Source organism: Monodon monoceros, unplaced genomic scaffold (assembly GCF_005190385.1).
Source record: "Monodon monoceros isolate NGI ecotype Baffin Bay Population unplaced genomic scaffold, NGI_Narwhal_1 Super_Scaffold_3, whole genome shotgun sequence".
Taxonomy (NCBI): Eukaryota; Metazoa; Chordata; class Mammalia; order Artiodactyla; family Monodontidae; genus Monodon; species Monodon monoceros.
In genome coordinates, this window is record NW_021703780.1 from 91,412,114 (window position 1) to 91,425,550 (window position 13,437).

Consider the following 13,437-nt stretch of genomic DNA (forward strand, 5'->3'; position numbering starts at 1 on the left):
CAGGAGAGGCCACAACAGTGAGAGGCCCGCGTACCAAAATAAAAAAAAAAAAAAAAAAATACTAGCAAACGTAATCCAACAATACATTCAAAGGATCAGAAACCATGATCAAGTGGGATTTATCCCAGGGATGCAAGACTTTTTCAATATCTGCAAATCAATCAATGTGATACTCCACATTAACAAACATAATAAAAACCATATGATCATCTCAATAGATGCAGAAAAAGCTTTTGACAAAATTCAACACCGAATTATGATAAATTCTCCTCAGAAAGTGAGCACAGAGGGAAACTACCTCAACATAATAAAGGCCATATATGACAACCCCACAGCTAACATCACACTCAATGGTGAAAAGCTGAAAACATTTCCTCTAAGATCAGAAACAAGACAAGGATGTCCACTCTCGCCACTTATACTCAACATAGTTTTACAAGTCTCAGCCACGGCAATCAGAGAAGAAAAATAAATAAAAGGAATCCAAACTGGATAAGAAGAAGTAAAGCTGTCACTGTTTGCAGATGACATGATACTGTACATAGAGAATCCTAAAGATGCTACCAGAAAACGACTAGAGCTCATCAATAAATTTGGTAAAGCTGCAGGATACAAAACTAATACACAGAAATCTCTTGCATTTCTATACACTAACGACAAAAGATCAGAAAGAGAAATTAAGGAAAACAATCCCATATACCATCACATCAAAAAGAATAAAATTCGTTGGAATAAACCTACCTAAGAAGACAAAAGACCTGTAATCTGAAAACTGTAAGGTGCTGATGAAAGAAATAGAAGACAACACAAACAGATGGAAAGATATACCATGTCCTTGGATTGGGAGAATGATTACTGTCAGAATGACTCTACTACCCAAGGCAATCTACAGATTCAATCCCTACAAATTACCAACAGCATTTTTCACAGAACTAAACTAGAACAAAAAGTTTTTAAAATTTGTATGGATAAACAAAAGACCCCAAATAGCCAAAGCAATCCTGAGAAAGAAAAACGGAGCTGGAGGAATCAGGATCCCTGACTTCAGAATATACTACAAGGCTACAGTCATCAAAACAGTATGGCACTGGCACAAAAATAAAATATAGAACAATGGAACAGGATAGAAAACCCAGAAATAAACCCACACACCTATGGGCAATTAATCTATGACAAAGGAGGCAAAACTATACAACGGAGAAAAGATAGTCTCTTCAGTAAGTGGTGCTGGGTAAACTGGACAGCTACATGTAAAAGAATGAAATTAGAACACTCCCTAACACCATACGCAAAAATAAGCTCAAAATGGATTAAAGACCTAAATGTAAGACCGGATACTATAAAACTCTTAGAGGAAAACACAGGCAGAATACTTTATGACATAAATCACAGCAGTATCTTTTTGGATCCACCTCCTACAATAATGAAAATAAACAAATGGGACCTAATGAAACTTAAAAGCTTTTGCACAGCAAAGGAAACCATAAACAACATGAAAAGACAACCCACAGAATGGGAGAAAATATCTGCAAATGCAGCTACCAACAAAGGATTAATCTCCAAAATATACAAACAGCTCACACAGCTTAATATCAGAAAAACCAACAACCCATTCAAAAAATAGGCAGAAGATCTAAATAGACATTTCTCTAAAGAAGACATACAGAGGGCCAAAAAGCACATGAAAACATGCTCAACACTGCTCATTATTAGAGAAATGCAAATCAAAACCACAAGGAGGTACCACCTCACTCTGGTCAGAATGGCCATCATCAGAAAGTCTACAAATAACAAATACTGGAGTGGGTGTGGGGAAAAGGGAACCCTCCTACACTGTTGGTGGGAATGTAAATTGGTACAACCGCTATGAAGAACAGTATGGAGATTCTTTAAAAAGCTAAAAGTGGGGACTTCCCTGGTGGCGCAGTGGTTGAGAATCCGCCTGTCAATGCAGGGGACATGGGTTCAAGCCCTGCTCCAGGAAGATCCCAAATGCTGCGGAGCAACTGGGCCCATGTGCCACAACCACTGAGCCTGCGCTCTAGAGCCCGTGAGCCACAACTACAGAGCCCATATGCTGCAACTAGTAAAGCCCACGTGCCTAGGGCCCGTGCTCCACAACAAGAGAAGCCACCACAATGAGAAGCCCGTGAACCACAACAAAGAGTAGCCCCTGCTCGTGGCAACTACAGAAAAGCCCATGTGCAGCAATGAAGACCCAACAAAACCAAAACAAAAAACAAAAAAAAAACCCTACAAATAGAACTACCATATGACCCAGCAATCCAACTCCTGAGCACTGATCCAGAGAAAACCATAATTCAAAAAGATACATGCACTCTATAATGATCACTGCAGCACTACTTACAAGAGCCAAGACATGGAAGCAACTGAAATGTCCATGGACAGAAGAATGGATAAAGAAGATGTGGTACATATATACAATGGAATATTATGCAGCCATAAAAAGAATAAAATAATGCCATTTGCAGCAACATGGATGGACCTAGAGATTATCATACTAAGCGAAGTAAGTCAAAAAGAGAAAGACAAATATCATGATATCACTTATATGTGAAATCTAAAAACAATGATACAAATGAACTTATTTCCAAAACAGAAACAGACTCACAAACTTCGAAAACAAACCTATGGTTACCAAAGGGGAAACATGGAGGGACGGATAAATTAGGAGTTTGGGATTAACATATACACACTACTATATATAAAACAGATAATCAACAAGGACCTACTGCATAGCACAGGGAACTCTACTTAATATTCTGTAATAACCTATATGAGAAAAATATCTAAAAAAGAATGGATAGGGCTTCCCTGGTGGCGCAGTGGTTAAGAATCTGCCTGCCAATGCAGGGGACACGGGTTCGAGCCCTGGTCTGGGAAGATCCCACATGCCGCGAGCAACTAAGCCCGTGAGGCACAACTACTGAGCCTGCGCGTCTAGAGCCTGTGCTCCGCAACAAGAGAAGCCACGACAATGAGAAGCCCACTCACCGCAATGAAGAATAGACCCCGCTTGCCGCAACTAGAGAAAGCCCGTGCACAGAAACGAAAACCCAACACAGCCAAAAATAAATAAATAAAAATTTAAAAAATGGATGTTTATGTATAACTGAATCACTTTGCTGCACACCTGAAACTAACACAACATTGTAAATCAACTATAATCCAATATAAAGTAAAAATTAAATTTAAAAAATTGTTTTGGCTACTCTATGTTCTTTGCCTCTCAATATAAATTTTAGAACTAGCCTATTAATTTCCACAAAAAAAATGGCTGCTGAGATTGTGGTTGTAATTTCATTGAATCTACACATCATTTTGGGAAGAAATTACATTCTGATAATATTGAGTCTCCCCACTTATGAACCCAAAATATCTCACTACTGATATTAGGTCTTCTCTAATTTCTCTCATCAATTTTGTAATTTTTAACATACAAATCTTACACATATTTTGTTATATTTTCCCTAAGTATTTAAATAGTTCGGATGCTTTTTTTTTTTTTTTTTTTTGGCCACACCTTGAAGCTTGTTGGATCTTAGTTCCCCGACCAGGGACTGAACACAGGTCACTGCAGTGAAAGCTCCAAGTCCTAACCACTGGACCACTGGAATTCCCTGAATGCTATTTTAAAGAGCACTTTAAAAAGTCTTCAAGTTCAAATGTTTGCTGTTAGAAAAGTACGACAGTTTTCATATATTGACCTTGGATCTTGTGACCTTCCTAATTTTACCTACTATATCCAGGAGTTTTTTGGAGAGTCTTTGGGATTTTCTACACAGACAGTCATGGTATCTACAAATAAAGGCATTTTTATTTCTTCCTTTCCACTCTGTATGCCTCTTTTTCTTGCCTCATTGCACTAGCTAGGACCTTCAGGAAAATGACGAATAAGAGTGGTGAGAGCCAGCATCCTTGCTTTGTTCTGACTTTAGGGGGAAAGCATTCAAGTCTTTCACTATTAAGTATGATATTAGCTGTAGGTTTTTCATTCACGGCCTTTATCAGGTAGTGGAAGTTCACTTTTATTCCTAGTTTTCTGAGAGTTTTTTCAGGAATGAATAATAAATGTTTCTTAAAATGCTTTTTCTGCATCTATTGAGATGATCATATGGTTTTTCTTCTTTAGTCTGTTGATATGGTGAATTGCATTGATTGATTTATGAATAGTGAACCAATCTTGCATCTTATGATAAACTCCACTTGGTCACGATATATTTTCTACTTTTTATATACTGAATTTTGTTCAATTTTGTTTACTGTGAGAAAATAGACAACAGAAAACTTACCATCTTAACCACTTTTAAGTGTACAGTTTAGTGCTATTAAATATATTCAATATGTGTTCAACCATCACCACTATCCATTTCCATAGCTCCTTTATTCTTGGAAAACTGAAACCCTGTACCCATTAAACAATATTTCCCCATTCCCCCTGTTCCTAGCCCCTCAAAATCACCATTCTACTTTTTGCCTCTATGACTTTGACTACGCGAGGTATCTCATATAAGTGGAATCATACGGTGTTTGCTGTTTAGTGAGTGGCTTATTTCATCTAGCATAAGGCCCTCAAGTTTTATCCATACTGTAGCATTACCAGAACTTCCTTCCTTTTCAAGGCTGAATAATATTCCTTTGCATGCATATACCACATGTTGCTTATCCATTCATCTATCAATGGACACTTGGGGTGCATCCATCTTTTACCTATCACGAATAATGCTATGAACAGGGGTGTACAAATATCTCTTCAAACCCCTCCTTTTTTTAACTGAAATACAGTTGACATACAATAGTATGTTAGTTTCAGGTGTACACATAGTGATTTGACAATCAAATACATTATGAAATGATCACCACAATAAGTCTAGTAACCATCTATCACCATACAAAATTATTACAGTATTATTTGCTATATAATGTGTATTACATCCCTGGGATGTAAAAGTGGAATTGCTAGATCATATGGTAACTCCAATTTTAATTTTCTTGAGGAATCACCATACTATTTTCCATAGCAGCTACATCATTTTACATTCTCATCAACACTGCACAATGGTTCCAATTTCCCCACATACTCATCAATACTTATTATTTTCTGGTTCTTTTGATAGTAGCCATCCTAATGCGTGTGAGGTATACTGCTGGCCTCATAAAATTAGTTGGGAAGTGTTCTCTCCTTTTCTATTTCTGGAAGAGTTTGTGTAGAATTGGTATCATTTCTTCCTTAAATACCTGTACAATTGACCAGTGAAGCCACCAGATTTTTCCTGTGGGAAAGTTGTTAGGTTATTTACTACTTCTTAAGTAAGTTCTGGTAGTTAGTCCTTCAAGGAATTTGCCCATTTCATCTAATTTATCAAATTTATTAACATAGAAAATTGTTGGTAATATTCCCTACTATCATATTAATGTCTGTAGGGTCTGTAGTGATGTTCTCTTTTTCATTCTTGATATTGATTTGATAAGTCTAGCTTTTCTCCTGATAAGTCTAGCTAGAGGTATATCAAATTTATCTTTCAAATACCACTTTTTGGTTTTAGTGACTTTCTCTATTTTTGTTTGCAACTTTATTCATGGCCTTATCTTTATTATTTCCTATTTTCTGTTTGTTTTGGATTTAATTTGCTCTTCTGTTTTTTAGTTTCTTAAGGTGGAGGCTAAGATAGCCTCTTAAGAGGCTAAGATTGATTTCAGGCCTTTTTTGTTTCTAATATATGCCTTTTACGCTACACTTCCCTCTAAGCACTGCTTTAGCATGTGCTGCATTTTAACTGTCATTCCATTCAAAGTAGTTTTTAATTGCCCTTATGCCTTCCTCTTTGACTCAGGGTTATTTAAAAGTGTGCTGTGTAATTTCCAAATAGTTGGAAATTGCCGATATTTTTATTAATTTCTAGCTTAATTCTCCTGGGATCAGAGAGCATACTTTATATGATTTCTTAAATTTGTTGAAATTTGTTTTATGGCCCAGAATATGATCTAACGTGGGGAATTTCCTAGATACACTTGACGAGAATGTGTATTCTGCTACTGCTGGATGGAGTATCCTCTAACAGTCAGTTACATCAAGTTGGCTAATAGGGCTGTTTAGGTCTCTACATCCCTGCTCATTTTCTGTCTACTAGTTCTATGGATTACTGAAAAAGGAGAGTTGGACTTGCCAGCTAAAACTGTGAATTTGTCTATGTCACCTTTGGCTCTTTCAGTTGTGTTAGGTGCATTCACATTTGTGACTGTTAAGTGTTCTTGATGAACTGACCCCTTATTCATTATGTAATGCCCGTCTTCTTCCTTGGCAGTATTTCTTGAAGTCTACTTTGGTATTAATAGAGCCACCTCATCTTTCTTTTGATTAGTGTTTTGCATGGCATATGTTTTTCCCATCTTTTTACTTCTAACTTATCTATGTCTCTATATTTAAGGTGAGTTTGTTGTAGAGAGCATATAGAGTTGGTTCTTGATTTTTTTAAAATCCAATCTAACAATCCCTGAAGTACTTTTTTGAAAGGTAATTCTCTAAGTACTTGTTTTTTAAAAAATGCACCTGTGCTGGGGGGTCATGGAGCTGGTTTTTCATGCAGAATGAGGGAGGGCCAGGGTGTGGCAGCCCTGCTCTGGGATGGCAACCTGGCCATGTGGGCCCCAGTCACATCTCCAGGCACCTGCCTCCCGCTGAGCTGCAGGTCAGTTGCCCCAGTCTCCCAGCCTCCATCCCACCGGGCCCTCCCAGTGCTCATTTTTTAAAAGAAAATTAGGTGTCTTTCCACATTAAGGCACTTTTCAAGCCACTAGCTCTGATTCTTTGTGATGCAATTTTTTCCTTGTTCTAGAGGTTGCTTACAGACTTGTCATGTAAATTAAACATAATTCCTTGCTTCAAAAAGAGCTTGAAGTATTCTTAGTATTTCTAATCTTCTCCCAATCGTAATGAGAAGCAAATATTATCCCCCCCAATAATTCCAAATCACTGGCCTCGACTCAAACCTCCCAAGTCATTATCTTCAGCTTGATGTTTAGACTCAATCTGTCTAAAACTGAACTCTTATCTTTCCCCTCACAGTCTTCCTCTCAAATTTGTACCCCCTGTTTTGTATCCCTCCTCTCAGTGAGTAGTATTACTATTCTCTCAATTGCCAAAACAGAAACCCAGGCATTACTCTCTCGTCTCCCTTCATCCAAGCTATCACAAAACTGCATTAGTTCTACTCATACATAAGAGGTCAAAATGGCAGAGTAGGAGGACACTGGACTTGCCTCCCTGCACAAACACATCAAGAATACATTTACATGCAGAGCAATTATCACTGAAAGCAAACTGGAGACAGGCATAAAGGCTATAAAGAAAGATCCACACAGAGTCAGGTAGGAAGGCAAGAGAAGCGATAAGGTCAGGACCTACGCAAACATACAGTAAAGGCTGTGGATCAACCACTTAAATAAGCTAGTATGAAGATTAAAAGACAAAAACTGTAAATCAACTACAACCACAATAAGCAGTTAAGGGATAAACATGAAGATGTAAATATGACACCAAACGTGGGGGAGGGGAATTTTAAAAAGTATATCTTTTAGAATGTGTTTGAACTTAAATGACTATCAGTTTGAAACAAGCAGATATAGTTACAGGTCAACATATATGAACCCTACAGTAACTACAAATCAAAAACCTACAATAGATACCCAAGAACTAGAGAGAAGGAAACACAAGCATACAGCTAAAGAAAATCATCACACTACAAGGGTAAAAACTAAAAGAAGAAAAGAACAGAGAAGAACTACAAAAACAACCAGAAAATAAGTAACAAAATGGCAATAACTACATACCTATCAATAATCACTTTAAATGCCAATGGACTAAACACTCTGATCAAAAGACATAGGGTGGCTAACTGGATGAAAAATCAAGACCCATTTATATGCTGCTCACAAGAGACTCATTTCAGACGTAAAGACACACACACACAAACACTCTCAAAGTGAGGGGATGGAAAGAGAAATCTCATGCAAATGGAAGCAACAAGAAAGCTGGGGTAGCAATACTCATATCAGACAAAGTAGACTTTAAAACAAAATCTGTAACAAATACTCATATCAGACAAAGTAGACTTTAAAACAAAATCTGTAACAAAAGACAAAGAAGGGCATTATATAATGATAGGGGATCAATACAAGAAGAGCATACAACATTCATTAAAATATATGCACCTAATATAGGAGCACCTAAATATATAAAGTATTAACAGACATAAAGGGAGAAACTGACAATAATACAATAGTAGTAGGGGACTTTAACACCCCACTTACATCAATGGACAGATCGTCCGGATAGAAAATCAATAAGGAAACAGTGGTCTTGTATGACACATTAGACCAGCTGGACTTAACAGATATCGACAGGATATTCTATCCCAAAACAGCAGAGTACACATTCTTTTCAACTGTTCTCCAGGACAGATCATATGCTAGGCCACAGAACAAGTCCCCCCAAATTTAACAGAATAGAAATTATATCAAAACAAAAACACTAATTCGAAAAGATACATGTACCCCAATGTTCACAGCATTATTTAGAATAGCCAAGATATGGAAGCAACCAAAGTGTCCATGAAGAGACAAACGGATAAAGAAGATGTGGCATATATATAAATACACATACATATACACAGTGGAATATTACTCAGCTATAAAAAAAGAATGAAAATCTGCCATTTGTAACAATATGCATGGACCTGGAGGGTATTACGTTTAGTGAAGTAAGTCAACAGAGAAAGACAAATACTGTATGCTATCACTTATACGTGGAATCTAAAATAATAAAACTGAATGAATTTTAAAAAAAAAACAGAAACAGATTTACATATATAGAGAACAAACTACTGGTTACCAGTAAGGAGAGGGAAGGGAGGAGGGGCAAAATAGGGTCAGGGGATTAAGAGGTTCAAAATACAACACGTAAAATAAATTAGCTACAAGGATATATTGTACAGCACAGGGAATAGTCAATATTTTATAATAACTTTATATGGAGTATAATTTATAAAAATATTGAAATGCTATGTTGTACACCTGAAACTAATATAATATTGTAAATCAACTATACTTCAGTATTTTTTTAAAAAGATGCACGTTCTGCAGTATGCAACTTGAGTTTTTACTAATTATGTTCTAGGACGATAAACCATTCTTTGAAGAAAAAATTCTACTCATACGTATTTTTTCAGTTATCTTCCCTTTCCATCCTCATTTTATCTGCAGTGTCACTACCCTTTTCCAGGCAACCATCATTTCTTACCTGGACTTCTGCAATGGTCTCCTAATAGTTGTTCCTCCTACTCACAGTCTCAAAGCTCCCAGCATTCTTCTACCCTACTTTCCAAAACCTTTACTCACAGATTCAAAGTCCTTTAACTCCTTCTTCCTTATTTATCCTCATCTCTCACACTTTCCTCTTTCACCAAAGCCACTGCCCCCAACACACCCCTACGTCTATAATGATTAACATTGTACTTTCCAGGTCCTAGAACAATGGATGCACTCTTCTGCATCACGTCTTTTCACACACTGTTCCTTTACTGAGACTGTCCATCTCCTCCTGCCTTCACCTGATTTTTACTTATCCTTCAGACAACAATTAAGGTACCCTTTTCCTGGGGATCTTTCCATGACACCCTAAGCTGGGTTATGTGCTCTTTATCTCTTTAGCACTTAACAATCTGAAGTTATTTTGCTCTCTGTTACCTCTCTCTAAATTGTAACTCCCATGAGAGTTGGGGCTGCTTTACATCTTGTTCACCATTCTATTCCTGTTACTGTTAAATTCAGAAATCCTTACTTTGTTAATAGAAACGGGTAAAAATTAGAACAGAGGAGTCAATCGCAGTGAAAGAATTGTAATTCCACTATACTGACTGCACTGACAATGGGCTCAATCAAAAATATTCATTGCCCACCATGTCTTTTTTTTATTGTGTGAGCATTATAGGACTTGGACTCAGAAGACCTTAGGCAATTTCCTTTCACCTTCTCTGAATTTTTTTTTCCTTTTCTGAAACTTTTTCTTCATTTCTTTAATGGCTTAAGCAATACCTATATGAAAGTGATATAGGAGAACTGATGAGAGGAGATTAAAGTGAAAGACTTTTGTAAAACAAACAATGGTACATATACATACATATCATTATATACATATATGTATCACTGACTAATCCATGTTGCCCAAAGTCTAATGGCTTATTTTTAATCCATCACTGCGTTTTACTATTAATTTCCAATATTTTAATAAGGCACAGGATAAACACAAATTTACCTTTCCTGTTCTGAAGTCTAAAACCCTTGTTTTAAAACCTTTGTCATCCAATGTCAATTTTATGAGCAGATCCTTAAGTATTATACTTGCTATGTATTAAATTAAAATTCTTGATCCCTTTACTAAAGTAAGAAATGATTGGTTTTGGCTAAGGGCCACACTAACATTGTAAGAGTTCGTTATTTCATTTGAAACAAAGAAAAAACAACAAAAATTTTAAAGGAGAGTACTGTTTCTCAATGAAACATTATATTCAGGATTTCTACCACAATTAAAAGGCTTCACTTTTCAGAAAGATTCTTTTCTCTTAAAAAAAAAAGAGAGGAAACAAAGTCATAAATTCCCGAGGTGAAAACATATAATAAACATTGTCTTATTCCCCAGTGTCCAAAATGGTGAAATAAATGTACATATATGATAAACATAAATATAAATGGAAATGGTACATTCTCAATGAATGTTTATTATGATTGTTGCAGTTCAGTTATTCAGCATATTATACTCTCTGTTAAATAATGTATGTTGAACTGAAATAGTGAGACCAAGGACAACTAGCTCTTTTAAGCCAAATTCAAGAAGCTGTTAATACCAGCACATAAGTTCTACAACTGTTTAAAATACTGAAATGAGAAGATGAAAATAAATGAAAAAGTCAAACCCCAAAATCTCTCATATGCTTTCAGTACTATATTTTAAAAGTATCAGTTATAGATAATATCAACCAAATACTTTTTCCAGCAAGGAGCTATTGTGTGGGCAGAATACTGACTTTTGCAAACACCCGTCAGTCATTTAAGGGGGTCAGGATCTATTAGTTATTTGTACATATCTTAGATGCTAGGCATCATAAACCATGTATAGTCACGGTAGACTTATAAAAAGCTAGTCACATTCTTGCAAAGTATGTTTTATGATAAACACACCACAAACAGAAACTCTCACTAGTACTGAGGGGCAAAATCCAGCTGGGTTTCTTTATCCCTAACCCCAGCTTCAGCTGCAGGTTTTTTTCCAGTAAGAACAGTAGTTTGATTTGCTCAACACGGTAGAAGTCAGGGTGTGGTCACCCTTCTCCAAATAATATTACAAATGGATTTTCCCTGAACTCTTGCAGCAACAGAATCTTTAAGTGGTTACTGGTAGGAAAAGGTGAGATTGAGGTCAAAATGTCTGAAAAATAAAAATTAACAAAAGCTTTCAAGGACCACCCTAGAGACAATGGAAGCTGGGGTATTACTGAGACGACGGAGGTAATACAGCACAGAGCACGAATATTTTTTAAGCTTTCAACATGGAGCCCCAGTAACAGCTGAACATAAGGTTTTGCCAGCTCTCCTGCTGAGTACTGACAATTTTATCCCAAATTAATCCAGGATACTAATAACCACGCCAAATACAGATCAATCACATTTCCTTCATCACCATCATCATAAGAGGGCTAAATGGGGACGTTCCTGGTGGTCCAGCGGTTAAGAATCCCTCTTCCAAAGCAGGGGACATAGGTTCAATCCCTGGCCAGGGAACTAAGATCCCACATGCCGAGTGGCAATAAAGCAGGGCAACAGAGCCCGCACACGCCAACTAGAGAGCCTGCGCGCCACAACTAGGGAGAAGCTAGCGCACCCCAACGAAGAGCCTGCGCACTGCAACGAAAGCCAAAAATTATTTTAAAAAAATAAAAAGAACTAAATGTAACATCAAATTCAGAACAACCAATGAAACGTTTCCTTTAGCGTTTCTAAAACACTACGAACTAGAGAGACCGGGAAAATTAGACCAAGGAAGCCTTTTCTAAGTCAGGGATAAATGGGAGTGTACTTAATAAAATATTAAGTGTATCCCTTCTCCCTGGCTAGCTGACAGAGTAGAAACGGACCGCTATCCGCAGGTATGCACCCTGGCTCGCATGGTCTGTGGTTGCATCCCCCAGACAGCCTGGCTACTCTAAAATAAACTCTACGTCGAAGCCATTTGCTCTGCCTGACACCTGGAACTAGCATTATGTGCCCACCATGTGCCAGGGACAACGCTCCACACTCCCTTCTCGTTACCTTCGAAGCACATTCTGTGCGCTGACAAAGGAAACTGAGGCCCAAGCTCACACAGGGGCCCTGGCACTAAACCGCCGTGTAACTCATCTTGTTGAAATGAGGGCAAGGGCGTGACTCAGATGCTCTAAATACTCACTAGGCCGGTAGTATTTGTGACGTTAACTCTTTTCTTCGGGGCCACTCGCAAGCCGCAAGCCCTCTAGAAGGGTGGGGAAACTGAGGCCAGGCTGTGACACGCCAGACGTCACAGAGCCGGTGGCGGGCAGACAGAGGCCTCGAAGGCTGATCTCTGCGAATCTCAACGTCCGTTTGTTAACACTGCCCAGATCTTCTGCTTGGCTTACTCGGCCCTGAAATCTCGCAGGTTTTCAGGGGAAGGGACCTGGGCCGAGGCGCTCCCTCCCGGATCGTTTTCCCGTCAGCAGCCTCCGTCGACACGGGAAAACGGTAGCCCGCCCGCCGGCCCCACCCGCCACCAGCTGCAGGGCACCGCGCCAGACACAGGTTGCCTGTTCCCAGGCACTACCTCCTCCGCCTTCACCCCTTTGCCGCCTCCGACCTCGCCCTAGCCCTGCTGTGCGCCTGCGCGCCCGGGCCCTAGAGCCCGTGGGCCGGCTGCTCACGTGGGCCTGCACCTGGCCCCGCCGCCTACAATGGAAAGGCGGGGCCTCGCGCTCACCACGCCCCTCGCTGCCACGCCCCCTCGCTGCCCAGCCCCCTCGAGGGAGCGTTGCAGCCTTGGCCGATTCATTACCCCTCTCGCCCAGCCGGCCGCGCCTACTTGGCCGCGTGCTGTGTGCGCGTGCGCCAGGTCGGGATTTGGAGGGGGTCGGAAGACTGTTGCGCGGCCAAGGCCGCGAGCTCTACTGGAAGGCGGGGGACGGGGGCGTCCGGGCAGGCCTGGATGGGGGAGGGGGCGTTAACTCGGAAAAGGAAGGAAGTGGGTGTCACGGGCTGCACACTCTGCCCTTTTGGGGTTGTCAGAGGAAGGTCAGAAAGGACTGCTCCAGATTTGCCCATTTCATGTCTAAATGCAAATCTCTGGAACCCTCA

General features: G+C 39.2%; 1 long non-coding RNA gene across 2 annotated transcripts in view; it reads right to left on the reverse strand.

Moving 5' to 3' along the window:
• The window catches only part of LOC114907906, a 50,498-nt gene extending 37,587 nt beyond the window's left edge, over positions 1-12,911 (reverse strand). For both annotated transcript variants that reach the window (XR_003796800.1, XR_003796799.1), the window contains exon 1: positions 12,521-12,911. This is a non-coding gene — a long non-coding RNA (uncharacterized LOC114907906). The remainder of the gene's footprint in view (positions 1-12,520) is intronic.
• Between the last annotated feature and the right edge of the window lie 526 nt (positions 12,912-13,437).